The sequence below is a fragment of the Coregonus lavaretus genome (genome assembly GCF_964263955.1).
Source record: "Coregonus lavaretus genome assembly, chromosome: 31".
Taxonomy (NCBI): domain Eukaryota; kingdom Metazoa; phylum Chordata; class Actinopteri; order Salmoniformes; family Salmonidae; genus Coregonus; species Coregonus lavaretus.
This window is the reverse complement of record NC_140018.1, coordinates 7,279,046-7,303,650: the sequence shown is the minus strand read 5'-3', so window position 1 is coordinate 7,303,650 and position 24,605 is coordinate 7,279,046.

Sequence of the window (24,605 nt, the reverse complement as noted above, 5' to 3'; positions counted from 1 at the left end):
GTGGCCGGTCTCAGATGATCCCGCAGATGAAGAAGCCGAATGTGGAGGTCCTGGGCTGGCGTTGTCACACGTGGTCTGCGGTTGTGAGGCCGGTTGGACGTACTGCCAAATTCTCTAAAACGACATTGGAGGAGAATTATGGTAGAGAAATTAACATAAAATTATCTGGCAACAGCTCTGGTGGACATTCCTGCAGTTAGCATCTGTGGCATTGTGTTGTGTGACAAAACTGCACATTTTAGAGTGGCCTTTTATTGTCCCCAGCACAAGGACACCTGTGTAATGATCATGCTGTTTAATCAGCTTCTTGATATGCCACACCTGTCAGGTGGATGGATTATCTTGGCAAAGGAGAAATGCTCACTAACATGGATGTAAACAATTTTGTATGGAACATTTCGGGGATCTTTTATTTCAGCTCATGAAACATTTTACCAACACTTTACATTTTGCGTTTATATTTTAGTTGATTATTTATTAATCATGCATTGAACTGCAGCCATCTATTCTGCCTTACTGTACGTCATGGTATTTTTTGTCAAATATAACCTTTTTTTAAAACCTTTTTATAAAGTTGGCTTTGTTGCATAAACTGGGAATTTGATATTTTTTACTGATATTATGATTGTCTGTTTGTTTCATATCTGCACAGTTGTTAAAACGCTGTCAGTTCCACTTTAAGGTGACCAGATACCCAGAAGGACTTAGAACCATGTCAACCTCTTCTCTCCTGACCTACACTAGGGCTCTAAAAGGCTAACATGATTCTCTGTGTTCCTCTTCTAAGCTTTCTGTGCCCAAGATACCAACTCTGCCCCTGGTGCGTATGTCTGATCAGCACATGCACACACGTACACACGTACACACGCACACATACACACACACAGTCACTCATTCATTACGAGAGGCAGCCCCTGTCCATGGTGTTTAGTTGGAGTTACTTGGTACGCCAAAGCCCATTGCTTTGTTGACTCTAAAGAAAGGATAAGGGTGAAATTGCACAATAGCAAAGGGATTTCTCAAGCCAACTTTTATACTCAGTACAAGCCTGACTGAGAAATCAAACAGGTGTGAGATTAGTTAGAACTTACTCTTAAAAGTACATAGCCTCCGTAAACAGTAGATAGGAACTGAAAACTAGATGTGTATTGTATTTCAGTTGCCATGCCAAAAGAAGAAGAAGAAGTGAACACACTAAGTATCAAACGGCCAAAAAACGATCTATTTCTAGAGATGTTCTGATGTATTTTACTTGCTGCATCAAATTGAGAAAAAGTGAACACAAAGAAAGTATCAGACTAATTGATTTGTTCTTAATACATAATAGAAAGTGCGGCTCCATCAGCGATTCTATTGACTGTCTGGAGGCCTTGGCAGAAATTAATTTTCTCTCTGTTTCACACATCATTGCTCCATCTCTCTGCACCGGTCCCATGATGGCATTCCTGTGTGTCTCTTATGCAATAAGCTATATTACACTTTGACATGCATCATCAATGGTTGGCTTCATCTACTGTACATAGAGGGTGGGGTTGTCCTTCATCAAGGTGAATGGGGAAACGGGGGTGATACTGTATTGGTCTTTAGATTGGGAGGAAGGTCCGTCTTTGGCATCGGTATTTATTGTGCATACAAAGGGTGTCCTCTCCAAACAGTAATCCATAACAATGCACTGAATATCAATATTATTCTGGTTTGCTTTTTCCCATCTCCATTTTGTTTAGCTTCATCATACTAACTACAATAAATCTACGCCATTCTGTTTAGCTTAATCATTTTAACTACAATAAATCTATGCCATTTTGTTTAGCTTCATCATACTAACTACAATAAATCTATGCCATTTTGTTTAGCTTCATCATACTAACTACAATAAATCTACGCCATTTTGTTTAGCTTCATCATACTAACTACAATAAGTCTACGCCATTTTGTTTAGCTTCATCATACTAACTACAATAAATATATGCCATTCTGTTTAGCTTCATCATACTAACTACAATAAATCTACGACATTTTGTTTAGCTTCATCATACTAACTACAATAAGTCTACGCCATTTTGTTTAGCTTCATCATACTAACTACAATAAATCTACGCCATTTTGTTTAGCTTCATCATACTAACTACAATAAATCTACGCCATTTTGTTTAGCTTCATCATATAACTACAATAAATCTATTCCATTTTGTTTAGCTTCATCATACTAACTACAATAAATCTACGCCATTCTGTTTAGCTTCATCATACTAACTACAATAAATCTACGCCATTTTGTTTAGCTTCATCATACTAACTACAATAAATCTACGCCATTTTGTTTAGCTTCATCATACTAACTACAATAAATCTACACCATTTTGTTTAGCTTCATCATACTAACTACAATAAATCTACGCCATTTTGTTTAGCTTCATCATACTAACTACAATAAGTCTACGCCATTCTGTTTAGCTTCATCATACTAACTACAATAAATCTGCACCATTCTGTTTAGCTTCTGTAGTGTCGAGTCTATGTTGCTAATAATGCTGTAACAAAGGAGTCCGCTTATACTGAACTTTGATCATAAGTTTTATTCATATCACAAGATTTCAGCATAAGTGTACAGATGTCATGATCACCCGGAGAGCAGTGTTTCCCAAATTGCAATGTCTGCTCTAACGTTCTTTGTCTCTAGCCTATTCTTATAAGATATACAAAAATATGGGTGGCTCCCTCTACTGTCCAATCCCCTGTCTTCTATGGGGCGTCACCCTAAAACAATTCCCTTTGACACTAAATAAACATCCTCTCAGATTCCACTTAAAACATTAACTAAGTCATAATCTTAATACACTACACTTCATCATACTAACTACAATAAATCTACGCCATTTTGTTTAGCTTCATCATACTAATTACAATAAATCTACGCCATTCTGTTTAGCTTCATCATACTAACTGCAATAAATCTACGCCACCCTGTCTCCTCTATGAATACAATTTATAGCATGGATTGTGTACACACACAAAAACAAAGGGTAAAAAAAAACAGAGTTTCTGGAGTTATTGACTGTGGCGTTGCACAAGAAGCTTTCTGGAGTTATTGACTGTGGCGTTGCACAAAAAGCTTTCTGGAGTTGTTGACTGTGGCGTTGCACAAGAAGCTTTCTGGAGTTATTGACTGTGGCGTTGCACAAGAAGCTTTCTGGAGTTATTGACTGTGGCGTTGCACAATAAGCTTTCTGGAGTTATTGACTGTGACGTTGCACAAAAAGCTTTATTCTCCCTTCAACTAAAGGTCACGTCTGTGAAGCTATCCAATGAGGCTCTTCCTGCCGCTCAGGAAACTAGACCCATCATGCAGAAATAACTCTGGTGGAAATGCTGGAGGTTACTCTAACCCTGGCCTGTCTCGATCTCCAGCTGACTGAAGGTGCAGACATTGGAGTCGCTGCTCTGTTCCACCTGCAAACAAAGTATTTTGACCTCTATGGAGATTGATGTTTAAAAGAATGTTGTAGTACAGGGACCATCAATTAAGTTTGTTTAAGTGTGCAAACCTCCACTTTTGTCATATCTGTCTTAATGGAAAGGAAGATACTGTGCCACAGAAATCCAACCGCAGCTTCATTCCTCCGAGGACAAAGTTGACATCACACACGTGATCCTGATCTCTGCTATGAATAAAGCTTTCAGTTGTGGTAACCTCTGCTGTGTCTAACATACCATCATGGTGTTGAGTCTGTATTGCTAGAGGGAGACTCCACACATGCAAAAGGTGTGGGTATTTGTTTATGTGTGTGTGTGTGTGTGTGTGTGGGGGGGGGGGGGGTTCTGGGGCAGCAGCTGAGTTCACAAAGTATAGGTCAGCCCCACACGTGACAGTGGACCAACCAGAGCAGAAAATCTGAACCCCATGGAGTCCCTCAAAACACACACATACACACATAACCACGTATTCCCCCACACGCGCACGTCTGTGCGGTCACCGAAAACATTAACACATTCTTATTAGAGTGCCAGTCACCTCCTCTAGAGGACCACAGAAATGGGTCTCGCTCTGCAAATGGGTTCAGGGGGAGCAGCCAGGGCTGTCTGAGACCGTCAGGAACAAACAGGTGGATGGGGGCTGTCTGAGACCATCTGGAACAAACAGGGGGAAGGGAAATGTCTGAGACCGTCTGGAACAAACTAGGGGCAGGGACTGTCAAGGACAAGACATCAGGACACCTCTAATTTACATGTACCATGAGGAGCTCTGATCTCAAACCTCGCCACGAGTTATGGTGTCTGTCACAGGAGATCGCCATGTCCTTGGAGACCACGCCCACAGGTATAAGGCCTACCATGTACAGCTGTACATCAAGGAGGCCCCACTTGAATCCGACTATAGTCTCAAGGCTTGAGACAGCGGCATTTAAAATGATATACTGTAGGGTTACCAAGGGATTCCATTTGAATCTGAATGGAACAAACCAACGACTCACAACCCAAGCTGTAAATCAAACGCCATTCTATGGTAATCTCATTCCCAAAGAAAGATCTAGAGTGGTGGAATATAAACATGGCAAGCTTCCAAACACATTCTCTCTTTCTCTGTGTCTCAAGAGGGCGAGTCAGTCCATTAACCCTTTTTGACAGCTTAGGCCCCCATAACATAGCCTTATAATGTTCAAACAAGAGGCCTGAAAGGCTCCAGTCCAATAAAAACAGGGAAAGCTGAAGAAAAATCACGTTTCAGCACAAATAAAGCCACAAGCGTGGAAGTGGATATGTGGAAACGCAAAATGGCAAGGCCTCCTCATCCCAATTTCAACCATTCAGCAAGACTCAGCAAACAGCTCCACTGGCCCGTGAGTCAGACAAATATGTGTGAGGCCGACTCAATCTGATGCATTCTGAGCACCAAAACAACATTTTACTGCTAAAACACCATGAAACTACAACAATTACACCAACTACACCACAGTGATCCCGAGATTTAAATAGACACCTGGGATGTCATTTATACCAAAGAACAATAGTGGTAAGTCGCTAGGGAGCATGGCTCTTATCTCAAGCATCTTAATTATAACTTCAGTGATTGCCCGCTTTGGATGCTCCGAGGCAGTATCTTGTTGCTACTACTCTGAGGCAGTATCTTGTTGCTACTGCTCCGAGGCAGTATCTTGTTGCTACTGCTCCGAGGCAGTATCTTGTTGCTACTGCTCCGAGGCAGTATCTTGTTGCTACTGCTCCGAGGCAGTATGTTGTTGCTACTACTCAGAGGCAGTATCTTGTTGCTACTGCTCCAAGGCAGTATCTTGTTGCTACTGCTCTGAGGCAGTATATTGTTGCTACTACTCCGAGGCAGTATCTTGTTGCTACTGCTCCGAGGCAGTATCTTGTTGCTACTGCTCCGAGGCAGTATCTTGTTGCTACTGCTCCGAGGCAGTATCTTGTTGCTACTGCTCCGAGGCAGTATGTTGTTGCTACTAATCTGAGGCAGTATCTTGTTGCTACTGCTCCGAGGCAGTATCTTGTTGCTACTGCTCCGAGGCAGTATCTTGTTGCTACTGCTCCGAGGCAGTAACTTGTTGCTACTGCTCCGAGGCAGTATGTTGTTGCTACTACTCAGAGGCAGTATCTTGTTGCTACTGCTCCAAGGCAGTATCTTGTTGCTACTTCTCTGAGGCAGTATCTTGTTGCTACTACTCCGAGGCAGTATCTTGTTGCTACTACTCTGAGGCAGTATCTTGTTGCTACTGCTCCGAGGCAGTATCTTATTGCTACTACTCCGAGGCAGTATCTTGTTGCTGAGAGCTTATATACAATGTAATACACTAGGTATGCTTATCGGGTTTATGGTCAAAATTAGAGCTGGTATGGAGCGTATCGATATGGCTGTAGCGTTTCACCCAGAACCATGGGCATAATGACTTGTAAAGGAGCAGAGTAATTCATTACCACATGTGACAATGTGAGAAGTAATACGATTGTAATAACTGTCGTCATAAAACGCAGAATGCAGTTTTTCTTTATTGTACTGTACAGTTAATATCTTGAGCATTCTGTGTACTGTACAGTGCCATTACAGTGTTTTCGAGGAGAGTACTGTTGGACATGACCTTTGACCAGGCTCAACGGTGTTACTGGTAAGAAGGTGGAGGGGGTCATGAAATTGACCTACAAAAAGAAACACAGCAGAAAAAGACTACAGTCGAGATGAGTCCTCTTTTTAAAAGAGTAACATATGAAAAACGATCATAGTTGCAGTCCATTCTTGGGCATTGCTGTCCTTTTCCCTCTTTCTGGAAGACTTTTATAATCTATCTACCCAAACAAGCACCCATTCCCACAGAAACCTGTAGTACTGCCAGCATAGTATTTATTAACAACATTGCAACACTTTAGATTTCCCCACATCAGATGTTTCATTCCTCTGTTGTGTACCAGTACCCCAGGACAAGGAGGATTCTACATGCAAAGTCTAATAGGCACTAATCTGTTGTGCCCCGTCTCCTACTATTGGCTGATGATGGTATTCATAGGCTCCCTCCCACACAGCTGCCACAGTCTAATGACCAATCAAATCCATGCTTCTAAAGATTAACCATGTTTACTGGGAACAGTTGCTATGATACCAATATCACATAGGGAAAAAAAGTGAGATGAAGCTACTGTAATAGCAGATCAGATGGTACCTGCATTCTTGAAAGCATCTAGTTTAACGCTAGTACTATAGCTAAACGTATAGCGGCACTCGAGTAAAACTGCACAATAGATTAATTGTCTGACTGCAGCACATGGTTCGATGCCCCAAAAGTTTTTATCCTCAAGATTAACTCGCCCTGACCTCAGGTGTGCCAGATGCTTTGGAACAAACAATGTAGGCCTCCTGGTAACAAGCGGATCTGTTGGGATCAATCATTGTCATTTCTCTCCGCAAATTTTTTTTCAAGGTGCGCTCCCTTTTGGCAGCTTGTTTGGCAGGTAGTTGGTCGCTCAGCAGGTTAGTTTCTCCCCAACCCAAATTATTCCTCAGATGCTGGGAAAAGCCTTGGATGAAACATTGATGAGTTTAAGAGATCCCATAAGGAATTTCTGTCTGGGTCCCGGAGAGGACACATCAATCAGGGCCGGCCCCAGGCATAAGCGACATAAGGAGTCGCTTAGGGCCCCCAGCCGCTAATAAGAATAGTAAGAATAGTAGAATACACCAGGTGCAATTTCTACATTTGGTTGGGCATCAGCAGTTTATTGCTTGTTATGTTAGTCCCTGACAGTCACTCAATTAGACAATTTTTTGATCAAATCAAATTTGATTTGCCACATGCGCCAAATACAACAGGTGTAGACATTACCGTGAAATGCTTACTTACAAGCCCTTAACCAACAATGCATTTATTTCTTAATAAAAAAGTAAAATAAAACAACAACAACAAAAAAGTGTTGAGAAAAAAAGAGCAGAAGTAAAATAAAATAACAGTAAGGAGGCTATATACATGCGGGTACCGGTGCAGAGTCAATGTGCGGGGGCACCGGCTAGTTGAGGTAGTTGAGGTAATATGTACATGTGGGTAGAGTTAAAGTGACTATACATAAATAATTAACAGAGTAGCAGTGCGTAAAAAGATGGGGTGGGGGTGCAAATAGTCCGGGTAGCCATGATTAGCTGTTCAGGAGTCTTATGGCTTTGGGGTAGAAGCTGTTGAGAAGCCTTTTGGACCTAGACTTGGCGCTCCGGTACCGCTTGCCGTGCGGTAGCAGAGAGAACAGTCTATGACTAGGGTGGCTGGAGTCTTTGACAATTTTGAGGGCCTTCCTCTGACACCGCCTGGTATAGAGGTCCTGGATGGCAGGAAGCTTGGCCCCAGTGATGTACTGGGCCGTACGCACTACCCTCTGTAGTGCCTTGCGGTCGGAGGCCGAGCAGTTGCCATACCAGGCGGTGATGCAACCAGTCAGGATGCTCGCGATGGTGCAGTTGTATAACTTTTTGAGGTTCTGAGGACCCATGCCAAATCTTTTCAGTCTCCTGAGGGGGAATAGGCTTTGTCGTGCCCTCTTCACGACTGTCTTGGTGTGTTTGGACCATAATAGTTTGTTGGTGATATGGACACCAAGGAACTTGAAGCTATCAACCTGTTCCACTACAGCCCCGTCCATGAGAATGGGGGCGTGCTCAGTCCTCTTTTTTCCTGTAGTCCACAATCATCTCCTTTGTCTTGGTCACATTGAGGGAGAGGTTGTTATTCTGGCACCACATGGCCAGGTCTCTGACCTTCTCCCTATAGGATGTCTCATCGTTGTCGGTGATCAGGCCTACCATTGTTGTGTCGTCGGCAAACTTAATGATGGTGTTGGAGTCGTGCCTGGCCATGCAGTCATGGGTGAACAGGGAGTACAGGAGGGGACTGAGCACGCACCCCTGAGGGGCCCCCGTGTTGAGGATCAGCGTGGCAGATGTTTTGTTACCTACCCTTACCACCTGGGGCCGGCCCGTCAGGAAGTCCAGGATCCAGTTGCAGAGGGAGGTTTTAGTCCCAGGATCCTTAGCTTAGTGATGAGCTTTGAGGGCACTATGGTGTTGAACGCTGAGCTGTAGTCAATGAATAGCATTCTAGCCAGCTATCTAAACTTGTAGTAATCATGGCCGAATACCAACCGGGCACGCAGGGCACGTGCCAAGGGGCCCTGACATGCCCCATGGCATAATGTGTAGAATTGCAGAAAGCTTGCTTCAAAACTGCAACATTTTCTCTATGCCCCATGGCAAAATGTGTAGAATTGCAGAAAGCTTGCTTCAAAACTGCAACATTTTCTCTATGCCCCATGGCAAAATGTGTAGAAATGCAGAAAACCTGTTAGAAAATTGCTCATTTAGGGCAATTTAGGATATCAGTTGGAAGATCCATTTGATGTACTGTACTAAGAAGAAGTGATGGAATAGTCGAGTGGACATTAATGGTGTCATGGTCAATATGTAAGCTAGGCTACTTTGTTTAAATGGCTAGAAATAAAACATTGGAGTAGCTATTACAGCTGTCATCTAGGTGATTACCATGACTGAAATGCATTTGCATACACATCAAATGTTGGCTACTACAGTACACTAGAGAGTTAATTACCTGCGTTTAGGCAAAACATTTTATGATCTTCGCCCTCATCCCTATCCTACACTTTTTCATCCCTTTTAGACATTGCATTTCCTTCTTCCAAACTCCCAATGAGCTTTGAGTTAAATATTGGTGTATCTTGTTGTACCTCAAAATTCACTGATGAATGTGCGACGAGTAGGCAAGACACACCAATTAGACTCCTCCATAACTAGGAGAACACCGCGTGATTAGCAGTTAGGGTTTATGTCACTGTAGGCTATTCAAAAAGAGGGAGAAAGGTGCGACATCATGATCTCGTGGTTCTCTTGATAATAAAGGGTCTCTCTCTCTCTCTCTCTTTCTCTTTTTATCTCTCTCGGCTGTTGCGCTCTTTCCCTCTTTCTGTAAATGCTGTCGTCTGTTCCAATTCCATAGTCGCCTAGTCGGCTACACTTACTTTAAGACGCTGTAAACGTTCGCTGGATCTAAGAATGCAATTTTGATGGGAAGAACGTTCTAATGTTCTTCTGTGGAATACAAGGGCGACTCGACACTGTTTCAAGATAGACAAAGGTGTCCTCACGCGTATCACAATGGATCTCTCATTTATGGCTGCGCAGGTAAGTCCCAGTGACATTTTTGTTATTATTGATCAATAGAAGTTATGTGTGGTTTTCATGCAATTGTCGGCCAATAATTATTCGAACGAATTTCAAAAGCCTACTAATGTGCATAAGGTAGTAAGGAAAAAAAACATGATTTATTCTTTATGGCGTCAGTCTGTATATGGGGTCAATTATAGCCTGCGGACAAAGAGCAGGGATATGCATGAAGTTTCTCTCTCGGTGAACTTGATTTTGTCATCAACAAGCTGAAATAAACGTTCGCGGAGAAACAGGTGTAACACGAATCCCACCCTAAATCTTGACATCAATATCATATTTTATTAGGTTAACCAACTTGTTGATTTTTTCAAAATTGTATATTTGGTCAGTAGCCGATAGGAAATTGCAAATTTTTCTCTATGCCCCATGGCAAAATGTGTAGAATTGTAGAAAACTTGCTTCAAAACCGCAACATTTAGCCGATAGGAAATTATACGATCTTAACATGAATTATACTGAGCAAAAATATAAACGCAACATGCAACAATTTCAAAGATTGTACTGAGTTACAGTTCATATAAGGAAATCAGTCAATTGAAATCAATTAGTTAGGCCCTAGCCTATGGATTTCACACGACTGGGCAGGGTTGCACCCACTGTGGAGCTAGGCCCAGCCAATCAGAATAAATATTTCCCCACAAAGGGCTTTTTTACAGACAGAAATACTCCTCAACACCCCCTCAGAGGATCCCACAGGTGAAAAATCAGGATGTGGAGGTCCTGGGCTGGCGTGGTTACACGTGGTCAGCGGTTGTGAGGCTGGTTGGAAGTACTGCCAAATTCTCTAAAATGATGTTGGAGCCAGCTTATGGTAGAGAAATGAACATGCATTTCTCTGGCAACAGCTGTGGTGGACAATCCTGTAGTCAGCGTGCCAATTGCACACTCGCTCAAAACTTGAGACATCTGTGGCATTGTGTTGTGTGACAAAACTGCACATTTTAAAGTGGCCTTTTATGTCCACAGCACAAGGTGCACCTGTGTAATGATCATGCTGCTTAATCAGCTTCTTAAAATACCACTCCTGTCTGGTGGATGGATTATCTTGGCAAAGGAGAAATGCTCACTATCATGGATATAAACTATATTTGTGCACACAATTTGAGAGAAACAAGCTTTTTGTGCTTAGGGGAAATGTCTGGGATTGTTTTTGTCAGGTCATGAAACATGAGACAAAGACTTTACATGTTGCGTTTATATTTTTGTTCAGAGTAGATAAGACTAGAGTTGTGATTAAATATATAGGCTAATAATATAATTTAAAACAATCTATGCATGGATGTTTTCAACCATGTTCCATTATTTTGCTCATGCTGATGTTCCTCTGATCATCAATGCAGTTCTTATAGCTGACTGAAATGTTGTCAGACAACTTTGTAATCAACAGGATAATTGAAGTAATCAAATTGAATCAGCCCAGATGAGATCTATATTATGCAATTACAAAATAATTGGAGTTGAGACTGCTGTGCCATGGTACCAATATGCGATTCACAATGCAATGCAATATCTTAGTCATTTAGCAGACACTCTTACAGTAGTGAATGCATTTATTTTCATACTGCTCCCACGTGGGAATCGAACCCACAACCCTGGCGTTGCAAGTGCCATGCTCTACAAACTGAGCCACACGGGACCGTCCATGGACAAAGGTTTATGACTCACCTTGATTTTCATTGCTAGCCCACTTTAATTTATCTGATTATGAGTGTGATGCCCTCAGGGCTGCTCATGCATTTAAATGAAGTTGGCAAGCTATGTCTTTTAGAAAACATGGGTGTCATTAGGGTGGGCAAGGGGAGAGAAGACAATTTTAATCCCATGTTCACTTACCTGTATCATACTTACCTGTATCATACTTATCTGAATCCTACTTACCCCATCCTACTTACCTATTTCCTACTTACCCCATCCTACATACCTGTATCCTACTTACCTGTATCCTAATTACCACCATCCTACTTACCCCTATCCTACTTACCTGCATCCTACCTCTGCTCTTGTCAAGGGGAATTTGGAGGTGTGTTTAGACCACATGATGCTTTGTCACCCACTTGTGGTCCTCTGTAGCTCAGCTGGTAGAGCATGGTGCTTGTAATGCCAAGGTAGTGGGTTCAATCCCTGGGACCACCCATACACAAAAAAATGTATGCACGCATGACTGTAAGTCGCTTTGGATAAAAGCGTCTGCTAAAAGGCATATTATTACAAGATAGGATATCGGGTGATCAGGACGTTCCTTCAGCTTGTGAGGTACATCAGTCTGATGTAGCCTCTGAGCTGGTCTTAGTGCCGGATGACCTCAGCCTTGGTGTTTGACACAAAACTACGTCTTCATTGTTATTTCTTTGCCACTTTTCATGCAGGCTTTTATCTCAAGCAACTTACAGTCATATGTCCAGACATTTCCATATGGGTGGCCCCTGCAGCAATCGAACCCATAATCCTGGCATTTGCAAGCGCCATGCTCTACCAACTGAGCACTGTAGAGCGGTATCAGCTGAAGTAAATAAATAAATAAAGAGAGGTCCCTTTTATTTAGAGGCTTTCTGACATAGAGATAAAAGCTTTCAAAGCTGTGAAGTGATGGCCGATGGGATGATGGCATCTGTCAGACAGAGGGGTTGACACAGCTCTGCCTGCCACCTTGAGAGAGCACTCCATTAGTCTCTGTCAGAGGCGCCATGTCTCTCTGCCTGGCCTCTCCACCATGCTCCCCGCTCTGCCCACTGTCATCTCACCCTCGATGCCCTGGCTGACAGGCAGGAGGTAGTCACTTTAATATTAATGCTGGAGATGCTGGAGAGCCGGCCTAGTTACCAAGTTCTGTCATAGCAGACCTGTGTTGGAACAATGTGTCAGAAGAGCATCTCAGAGAGCTTGAGAATAAGCACTCAGAGCCTCAGTTTCTAACTTCCCACTCACTCTTGTTTCATTACTTCCATTGTCGTTACATTCTCATTACATTCTTATTATTCCATTCTTATTATTCCGTTCTTATTATTCCATTCTTATTGTTACATTCTTATTATTACATTCTTATTATTACATTTCTTTTTTCCATCTCATTATGTATTCATATATGTTCATCGGAAACCAGAGAGCGAGAGAGAACTATTATCTGTGTTGCATCTAACTGTATTACACTGGTGGTCAGGGGCGGACTGGGACCAGAAATCGGCCCCAGGCCCCCACACCGGCCCGTTTCTTTCCTTGAGCCAGATAAAGATAATTTTGCTAAAAAAAACACAAGTTAGAGAGGCCCTAGAGGTTGAAAATGGACCAGCCCATAAGATGCTCTGATGACACATTTCTCCCGCTCTGCTAGCCTTGATCTGAAAGAGGAGCCAACTTGTAATGAGCCCTAATGTTTTGCCAAATAACTTTCCCCTTAATCGTACCAGTCATTTTGTGCCCTTGATGCAAATTAATCGTGGGCTATATTCCTTCTGACAGATGATGAAGGATGCTTGGAGTTTGCAAGTTTTTTTTCTTCATTTAATGGCTATGATTGCAATCAAGATTTCCCATTATTGCTCCTTAGGCTTTTCCGTTTATCTCTTGCCAGTGATGCTGACGCCTTCTCCAACTTTAAATGAATTTCTCCTTTCTGCTCGGCCACTGCTTTTGACAATGCCATTTTTCTACCCTAAACTAAAGAGGAACAGTTCTGCTGCTTCTACAAGACTCATGATGTGTATGTAATGTGTCACAAACGCTGATCTCAGCATCAATCTACTACATGCTTGGTTTTGATCATTAATGCTGTTTGTTGCTACATTAACATAAAGTGCACGTCAGCTGTCAGTAAGCGAGATGCTTGTGAGTGTCTTCCATAGGTTGTAGAGGGTGGGTAGGCTTAACTGGTGCTGAAGCCAAACCCTGTCTGAACGGAACTGATAGTTAAGATGGCTGTAGATATGTAGCTGACCAGTCAGTCAGCCAGCCAGTCAGCCAGTCAGTCAGTCAGTCAGTCAGTCAGTCAGCCCAACATAGCCAGTCAGCCAACCAGTCAGTCAGCCAGCCCAACATAGCCAGTCAGTCAGCCAGCCCAATATAGCCATTAACCCAGTCCAACATAGCCAGTCTGCCAGCCAATCAGCAAGCCCAACATAGCCAGTCAGCCAGCCAGTCAGTCAGCCAGCCCAAAATAGCCAGTCAGCCAGTCAGTCAGCCAGCCCAAAATAGCTATTCAGCCAGTCAGCCAGCCCAACATAGCCAGTCAGCCAGCCCAACATAACCAGTCAGCCTACCCAGAATAGCCAGTCAGCCAGCTCAGCCAGTCAGCCAGCTCAACATAGCCAGTCAGCCAGTCAGCCAGACCAACATAGCCAGTCAGCCAGTCAGTAAGTCAGCCAGCCCAAAATAGCTAGTCAGCCAGTTAGCCAGCCCTACATAGCCAGTAAGCCAGTCAGCCAGCTCAACATAGCCAGTCAGCCAGCCCAACATCGCCAGTCAGCCAGCTCAACATCACCAGTCAGCCAGCCCAACATAGCCAGTAAGCCAGTCAGCCAGCCCAACATAGCCAGTAAGCCAGTCAGCCAGCTCAACATAGCCAGTCAGCCAGCTCAACATAGCCAGTCAGCCAGCTCAACATAGCCAGTCAGCCAGTCAGCCAGCTCAACATCGCCAGTCAGCCAGCTCAACATCACCAGTCAGCCAGCCCAACATAGCCAGTAAGCCAGTCAGCCAGCCCAACATAGCCAGTAAGCCAGTCAGCCAGCTCAACATAGCCAGCCAGCCAGCTCAACATAGCCAGTCAGCCAGCTCAACATCACCAGTCAGCCAGCCCAACATAGCCAGTAAGCCAGTCAGCCAGCTCAACATAGCCAGTCAGCCAACTCAACATAGCCAGTCAGCCAGCCCAACATCGCCAGTCAGCCAGCTCAACATCACCAGTCAGCCAGTCAGCCAGCCCAACATCACCAGTCAGCCAGTCAGCCAGCTCAACATAGCCAGTAAGCCAGTCAGCCAGCCCAACATAGCCAGTAAGCCAGTCAGCCAGCTCAACATAGCCTGCCAGCCAGCTCAACATAGCTAGTCAGCCAGCTCAACATCAGCAGTCAGCCAGCCCAACATAGCCTGTAAGCCAGTCAGCCAGCTCAACATAGCCAGTCAGCCAGCTCAACATAGCCAGTCAGCCAGCTCAACATAGCCAGTAAGCCAGTCAGCCAGCCCAACATAGCCAGTCAGCCAGTCAGCCAGCTCAACATAGCCAGTCAGCCAGCCCAACATCACCAGTCAGCCAGCCCAACATAGCCTGTAAGCCAGTCAGCCAGCTCAACATAGCCAGTCAGCCAGCACAACACAGCCAGTCAGCCAGCTCAACATAGCCAGTCAGCCAGCCCAACATAGCCAGTAAGCCAGTCAGCCAGCTCAACATAGCCAGCCAGCCAGCTCAACATAGCCAGTCAGCCAGCTCAACATCACCAGTCAGCCAGCCCAACATAGCCAGTCAGTGATGGTTATAGTAGACATACTGGAAGTGCTGCCTCTGCTGCAGCTATACACGCTATATGGATGTGGGTACAGTAGGATCAGGAAGTGGTCTGTCACTTCTTGGCCCGCTAGACTGCCACCAGATCGAATTGCTCCAAGACCTTGACACCATCCTTCTGATCATCTCACCAACCAAGGTCTTGTCTTTGGGACTTACCAACAGGTGGCGAATGGGCTTAATTATTTCACATGGAAAGCTGATTTTCCTTGGCTTAGCCCAGGGTGTGTCAGAGTGCATGTACTGTAATTAACTGAGAGAGAATGATGCCTTCTGGCTACCAGCTCTCCAGTAGTAATGTGTCATGCTTGAGCTAGCTAGCCCTCTGTGAATGGATGAACTTACAAACATTGTGGGCTGGCAACAGCTATCCGGGGTGGCGTGTGTGTGTGTGTTTGTGTGTGTGTGTGTGTGTGTGTGTGTGTGTGTGGAACAGAAACACAGAGAAGATTAATCAATTGTGAGATGTTTCTTGGATTACCACTTCTCAGGAGACCTCTAACACAGTGCATGAAATTATATTGGATCAAGCAATAGATATCTGAATCAGGGTGACTAGAGCTGTGGTAAAAAAGAGATAAGCATATTCTGTAGAAAGGGTGATTATGCTGATAACCATGTCTCACGATAAATGATGATGTACACCCATGATGCTCGTAGGTTGTTTACCCTGTAGAGAAAGGAAATTGGAGTGCAAATGAAAATGGCAGTGCATTGTGGGGGATGCCACAGTTAGTGAGTCATTCGTTCTAGCCAGAGGGGGCCTTTCTCTCTGAGCTGCCTTCACAAGGAAGCAGCCTAAGCAGGGCGCCCTATTTCCAAACTTAATGGACTTAAAAATGTCTTCTAATATGTTTTGACCCCTAGTCCAGGCATGGTCAAGTGAACAAATGAGACTGTGGTCATAAATTACATCATCTTGTTTTAGTCATCCCTGCTCCAGAGTTTTCTTCTACTCTCTATTAATAGAGATGTGCTGTGAACAAACAAGCATGTCTATGAGTTACAATATTTAACCTTACAGACAAGAGGGGAAAACCTAGTAATTTGCACCAGTGAATGCATTCAACCGAAATGTGTCTTCGGCATTTAACAGAGGGTGCGGGGGGCTGCCTTAATCGACATAAGGAGGCGCAGATGTTGGGGGTTAACTGCCTTGCTCAAGGGTAGAACGACAGATTTTTCCACCTTGGGGATTCAAACCAAAACCTTTCGGTAACTGGCCCAACGCTCTTAACCGCTAGGCTACCTGCCACCCATACCTGACTTTCACAGCAGAGCATCAGGCAATAGTTCTGCTATCTGACAATTTTTCAACATGATTATCATTTTTTCATTATGTTCATGTCTGACGTTTCTTTTTATTGAATGGGAAAAAAGTATCATTCAGTTCTTGGACATGTGTATTAACTGTTGATGTATTTAGAGATACAGCGACATTTTAATGTGTTATTTACATTCAGGCAAGCCTAATGGAGTATGAGAAGTTCGTCTTTGTTTAAAGTCGACTGATATTCTTCCATTTTTGTAAGTACTGAACCATTACATTATGTCCTTCCTAGGATACCGTAGATCTTACTCTCCATGATAATGATATGGTCTAAGTTCTCAAATAGTTGATTGTATACACAATCCCATACAAACAACTGTACAGTGCTGTAGTTACTTATTGCCCTTACAAAGATGTTGCATGTTGAAGGCTGTATCTGACCTGGTGTCTTGCGGGAGCCCGAGGTCCCCATTCTACCCTGGTTATGTCACATTACAGTAGACTCCACGCTATGACGCAACTGACCTGGGGTCAGTGCTTCCACATCCTGTGTAACTCATCATCAGTAAAGGGTGGGGGAGGGACAAACCCAATACAGTCCTGGGTGTTGAGAACAAACCCATACAGGAGTTCTGCTCCTGGCCTGTAAACTGGTCATAGATTTCAAGTCAGACTTATTGGAGGGCATCTATCAGCCCAGTGACTCATCCTGAACAGTATAATAAAATGGGGCCAAGGGTAGGAGTGTACAATAAGGATCATCCCTATACAGATGTAGGATCTTCATTTGAGCCAGTTTGCTACAGCAGGCTCTATTTCCCTACGTGGGAGCATTGGCTAACTGTAGGTTGGGATTGTTGACCTGGTTACATGTACATTGAACAACACAGCAGCTAAAAATCAACCACAAAGTTGGCTCTTTTACACTGGGGGTCAATGGGAAAGAATGTTTGTTTTCCCCAATTTGTGGGCGTGGTCAAGGGGAATTCCTTATTATTACATGAATATCGACTCGGAGTATAGCATTATTTTAATATTCCCCATGTAATGTTAATGGAGTGCTAACATGGCTGCCATAGAATTTGGAAGTTTTATGTAAATGCATCATAATGCTCATTCTAGACATGATATTCCCCATAGATGGGGTAAAGAGGTCAATCGAACTCCACCAAAACAATGGAATTGCCAGGGAAACGCGTGGGGGAAAGATCCCGAGTCTCCTCATTGCCCCCCAGCAAAATTAATCTACATTTAGTTTATTATTTATATGTGTATTTCACACTATGTTGAGGTAAAAATCTGAGTATAATGCTTGTATGGGTGTCAACCCCAACACATGTTCATGTCATCTTCACCAATCAACTACAGTTAAAACCGACTTTGACTACCATCAACGATTTATGTATGCTAGCTGTGCTAACTAGCTTATACAGTTGAAGTCAGAGTTTTACATACACCTTAGCCAAATACATTTAAACTCAGTTTTTCACAATTCCTGACATTTAATCCTAGTAAAAATGTCCTGTCTTAGGTCAGTTAGGATCACCAATTTATTTGAAGAATGTGAAATGTCAGTGCACCATTCCCTCCTGCAGCAAAGCACCCCCACAGCATGATGCTGTTACCCCCGTGCTTCACGGTTGGGATGGTGTTCTTCGGCTTGCAAGCCTACCCCCTTTTTCCTCCAAACATAACGATAGTCATTATGGCCAAACAGTTCTACAGACCAGAGGACATTTCTCCAAAAAGTACGATCTCTGTGCAGTTGCAAACCGTAGTCTGGCATTTTATGGTGGTTTTGGAGCAGTGGCTTCTTCCTTGCTGAGCGGCCTTTCAGGTTATGTTGATAAAGGACTCGTTTTACTGTGGATATAGATACTTTTGTACCTGTTTCCTACAGCATCTTCACAAGGTCCTTTGCTGTTGTTCTGGGATTGATTTGCACTTTTCATCTCTAGGAGACAGAACACGTCTCCTTCCTGAGCGGTATGACGGCTGCGTGGTCCCATGGTGTTTATACTTGCGTACTATTGTTTGTTCAGATGAACGTGGTACCTTCAGGCATTTGGAAATTGCTCCCCAGGATGAACCAGACCTGTGGAGGTCTACACTTTTCTTTTTGAGGTCTTGGCTGATTTATTTTCATTTTCCCATGATGTCAAGCAAAGAGGCACTGAGTTTGAAGGTAGGCCTTGAAATACATCTACAGGTACACCTCCAATTAAATAAAATTGACTCAAATGATGTCAATTAGCCAACCAGAAGCTTCTAAAGCCATGGCATAATTTTCTGGAATTTTCCAAGCTGTTTAAAGGCACAGTCAACTTAGTGTATGTAAACTTCTGACCCACTGGAATTGTGATACAGTGAGTTATAAGTGAAATAATCTGTCTGTAAACAATTGTTGGAAAAATTACTTGTGTCATGCACAAAGTAGATGTCCTAACTGACTTGCCAAAACTATAGTTTGTTAACAAGACATTTGTGGAGTGGTTAATGACTCCAACCTAAGTGTATGTAAACTTCCGACTTCAACTGTATGAACGGGATTTAGCATTTAGCAGTCACTTCTTCTAAACCTGAAAGGGACAACTTATACATGTTATGCAGCAAAAACATATATAGAAGATATCCTAGACTTAAGTAAGCACATTGTGGGCCTGCTACAATACATAAATCGTGACTAATTTGACAAGTATCCACGTTCTTAGATCAGATTTGTTGAATGTGTGCCTCAGCTGAGGAATTACAACCCAGAGATTAGTTGAATGTTCTCCACCCTATGTACTGTATCTGCCTATTCATATTTTACACAGTTAGCTACAGAAGGTCCTGTCAAATAGTCTTATCTCCACAGGGGCTAAGGCTGCTATCAGACTCCTGAAGTGACACTTAACTGAAAACTCTCTCTCTCTCTCTCTCTCTCTCTCTCTCTCTCTCTCTCTCTCTCTCTCTCTCTCTCTCTCTCTCTCTCTCTCTCTCTCTCTCTCTCTCTCTCTCTCTCTCTCTCTCTCTCTCTCTCTCTCTCTCTCTCTCTCTCTCTCTCTCTCTCTCTCTCTCTCTCTCTCTCTCTCTCTCTCTCTCTCTCTCTCTCTCTCTCTCTCTCTCTCTCTCTCTCTCTCTCTCTCTCTCTCTCGTGGGCGTTTTGTTGCTCCCTCCTGGCATTTTGTGGCCTGGGGATGAATGGTCTGTCTGTCTGTGTGTCTGTGTGTGTGTGCGTAAGGGCGTGCGTAAGGGCGTTTTGCTGTTCCCTCCTGGCATTGTTAGCCTGAGAAGGAACAGATGAGTGTCCTCACACTAAGCAGCCTCGTCCCTGTGATGCAGCCCAGTGGATAACATTACATCACATGGAGCCCAGCCCCACAGCAGCGCTAACACTCTGAGATCCCATGCACCTCTTTACGGTCTGCTAGGTGGGCATCGCCCGGCTGCATACTACCACAGCACCTATGTGTGCTTTACGGTCCACTAGGTGGGCATCGCCCGGCTGCATACTACCACAGCACCTATGGGTGCTTTACGGTCCACTAGGTGGGCATCGCCCCGCTGCATACTACCACAGCACCTCTGTGTGCTTTACGGTCTGCTAGGTGGGCATCGCCCCGCTGCATACTATTACAGCACCTCTGTGTGCTTTACGGTCTGCTAGGTGGGCATCGCCCCGCTGCATACTACCACAGCACCTCTGTGTGCTTTACGGTCTGCTAGGTGGGCATCGCCCCGCTGCATACTATTACAGCACCTCTGTGTGCTTTACGGTCTGCTAGGTGGGCATCGCCCGGCTGCATACTACCACAGCACCTCTGTGTCCTTTACGGTCTGCTAGGTGGGCATCGCCCCGCTGCATACTACCACAGCACCTCTGTGTCCTTTACGGTCTGCTAGGTGGGCATCGCCCCGCTGCATACTACCACAACACCTCTGTGTGCTTTACGGTCTGCTAGATGGGCATCGCCCCGCTGCATACTATCACAGTGAAGATTCACCCAGGCGGTGAGGAGGGGAATAACCACAGCGTGAGGAATATCCCATGTCCTTATTGTCGATGTTGAGTGATGGACGTCTTGCTCAGTTCGATGGATAGCCGCCAATGTTATAGAGATGTGGTGAGCCCCACTCTGAGCCCAGACACAAACTTTTAGGGGAAATTAGTAGTGGTGGGCACTAATATAATATTGATAATTCAATATAATATTGTTACTGGGCGATATATTGTGGTATTTCGCTATAGTATGCCATATCACTGTAGTATGCCATATCGCAATAATGTTGTGGCAGATCATTCTTCTTCCTTGTCGACACTTAAAATAGCAGTTCACATGTTCTATCTTCCTTTATCCCCATAAGATGCTCACTGGGCAGATATAAAATAGCTGGATGACTGTTGGGTCAAGGATGCTTCATCTTCAGTAGTATGACGACACTCAACCAGACTTGGGAAATGGTGCCTCGCCAGATATTACTGTGTAAAGAGAAGTTAGTTGCATGATCCAGCATTGCTTTCCATGCTATATATGACACACCACGCTCATTAAGTTGAGTAGGCTCGATATGACCTATGAAAATGCCATGGCTATGGATTGTGGAGGCAGAAATCCAATAACTGCAACACATTTTCCAAACCAATTGGTGGGTCATGAACTATGTGAAATAGTGATATCCTTTAAGATGACGAAGTGTGCTTGATTTGAATAGAATATATTACCATAGCGATGGAAGGATGGAAGTCTCACTGAGGGACATGGATGTACATAGATCAGGATATAGCAGGTTTAAATGTCTGGTCTGTAATAGCACATAGAATAACAATGTCTCTATTGGAAAATGGTAGTACAGCTCAGAGTTTTATTGTAATGTGAAGCAGGGGTTTATAGGTATTGGACTCCATATTCAAGTCCGTAAAAAAAGCCAATGAGTATGTGGGCCAAACTTGCTATATGTGTGCATCCATGAACCTCCTTTTACTAGATTGAAGTGTTTCACTTTATGTTTTGTTAGAGAGCATATCATATTGGTTTCTCAAGTATTAGACATGTATACACCTTTTGATTGATGGGTCCTTTTCTGTTTGGTGAGGGAGGAAGTAGCAGCTATGAGAGAGGTGGACTAGGGCTGTGACGGTCATGACATTTTGGATGACGGTATTGGTCAGCCAAATGACCGCGGTCACCATTATAATCGTTTCAATAGCAAAATGTGTCGCTGCACAGCTATTTTCACTCCGTTCATTTTCCCTTGATCCTGACTAGTCTCCCAGTCCCTGCCGCTGAAAAACACCCCCACAGCATGATGCTGCCACCACCACCATGCTTCACTGTAGGGATGGTGCCAGGTTTCCTACAGACATGATTCCATATGTGTTATTTCATAGTTTTGATGTCTTTCTACAATGTAGAAAATAGTACAAATAATAAATATATACACTACCGGTCAAAAGTTTTAGAACACCTATTCATTCAAGGGTTTTTCTTTATTTTTACTATTTTCTACATTGTAGAATAATAGTGAAAACATCAAAACTATGAAATAACACATATGGAATCATGTAGGAACCAAAAAAGTATTAAACAAATCAAAATATATTTTACATTTGAGATTCTTCAAATAGCCACCCTTTGCTTTGATGACAGCTTTGCACACTCTTGGCATTCTCTAAAACCAGCTTGACCTGGAATGCTTTTCCAACAGTCTTGAAGGACTTCCCACATATGCTGAGCACTTGCTGGCTTCTTTTCCTTCACTCTGCCGTCGGACTCATCCAAAACCATCTAAATTTGGTTGAGGTCAGGGGTTGTGGAGGCCAGGTCATCTGATGCAGAACTCCATCACTCTCCTTCTTGGTCAAATAGCCCTTACACAGCCTGGAGGTGTGCTGGGTCATTGTCCTGGTCATTGTCCTGTTGAAAAACAAATGATAGTCCCACTAAGCCCAAACCAGATGGGATGGCGTATCGCTGCAGAATGCTGTGGTAGCCATGCTGCTTAAGTGTGCCTTGAATTCTAAATAAATCACAGACAGTGTCACCAGCAAAGCACCACCACACCATAACATCTCCTCCTCCATGCTTTATGGTGGGAAATACACATGCAGAGATCATCTGTTCACCCACACCGCGTCTCACAAAGACACGGCGGTTGGAACCCAAAATCTCAAATTTGGACTCCAGATCAAAGGACATATTTCCACCGGTCTAATGTCCATTGCTTGTGTTTCTTGACCCAAGCAAGCTTCTTCTTATTATTGGTGTCCTTTAGTAGTGGCTTCTTTGCAGCAATTCAACCATGAAGGCCTGATTCACACAGTCTCCTCTGAACAGTTGATGTTGAGATGTGTATGTTACTTGAACTCTGTGAACCATTTATTTGGGCTGCAATTTCTGAGGCTGTTAACTCTAATGAACTTATCCTCTGCAGCAGAGGTAACTCTGGGTCTTCCATTCCTGTGGTGGTCCTCATTAGAGCCAGTTTCATCATAGCGCTTGATGGTTTTTGAGACTGCACTTGAAGAAACTTTCAAAGTTCTTGAAAATATCCGTATTGACTGACCGTCATGTCTTAAGATAATGATGTACTGTCGTTTCTCTTTGCTTATTTCAGCTGTTCTTGCCATAATATGGACCTAGTCCTATTTGGTAAAATAACATCTTCTGTATACCACCCCTACCTTGTCACAACACAACTGATTGGCTCAAACGTATTAAGAAGGAAATAAATTCCACAAATTAACTTTTAAGAAGGCATACCTGTTAATTGAAAGGTATTGCACGTGACTACCTCATGAAGCTGGTTGAGAGAATGCCAAGAGTGTGCAAATCTGTCATCAGGGCAAATGGTGGCTATTTGAAGAATATCAAATAAAAAATGTATTTTGATTTGTTTAACACTTATTTGCTTACTACATGATTCCATAAGTGTTCTTTCATAGCTTTGATCTCTTCACTTTTATTCTACAATGTAAAGAAAAACCCTTGAATTAGTAGGTGTCCAATCTAATATATATATATATATACAGTGGGGAGAACAAGTATTTTATACACGCCGATTTTGCAGGTCTTCCTACTTACAGAGCATGTAGGGGTCTGTAATTTTTACCATAGGTACAGTTCAACTGTGAGAGACGGAATCTAAAACAAAAAATCCAGAAAATAACATTGTATGATTTTTAAGTAATTAATTTGCATTTTATTGCATGACATAAGTATTTGATCACCTACCAACCAGTAAGAATTCCGGCTCTCACAGACCTGTTAGTTTTTCTTTAAGAAGCCCTCATGTTCTCCACTCATTACCTGTATTAACTGCACCTGTTTGAACTCGTTACCTGTATAAAAGACACCTGTCCACACATTCAATCATACAGACTCCAACCTCTCCACAATGGCCAAGACCAGAGAGTTGTGTAAGGACATCAGGGATAAAATTGTAGACCTGCACAAGGCTGGGATGGGCTACAGGACAATAGGCAAGCAGCTTGGTGAGAAGGCAACAACTGTTGGCGCAATTATTAGAAAATGGAAGAAGTTCAAGATGACGGTCAATCACCCTCGGTCTGGGGCTCCATGCAAGATCTCACCTCGTAGGGCTGAGTTGAGGGATCAGCCCAGAACTACACGGCAGGACATGGTTAATGACCTGAAGAGAGCTGGGACCACAGTCTCAAAGAAAACCATTAGTAACACACTACGCCGTCATTTATTAAAATCCTGCAGCGCACGCAAGGTCCCCCTGCTCAAGCCAGCACATATCCAGGCCCGTCTGAAGTTTGCCAATGACCATCTGGATGATCCAGAGGAGGAATGGGAGAAGGTAATGTGGTCTGATGAGACAAAAATAGAGCTTTTTGGTCTAAACTCCACTCGCCGTGTTTGGAGGAAGAAGAAGGATGAGTACAACCCCAAGAACACCATCCCAACCGTGAAGCATGGAGGTGGAAACATCATTCTTTGGGGATGCTTTTCTGCAAAGGGGACAGGACGACTGCACCGTATTGAGGGGAGGATGGATGGGGCCATGTATCGCGAGATCTTGGCCAACAACCTCCTTCCCTTAGTAAGAGCATTGAAGATGAAACAGAACAGCGCCGGAAGAAGATGGCTGCCGTTTTACAG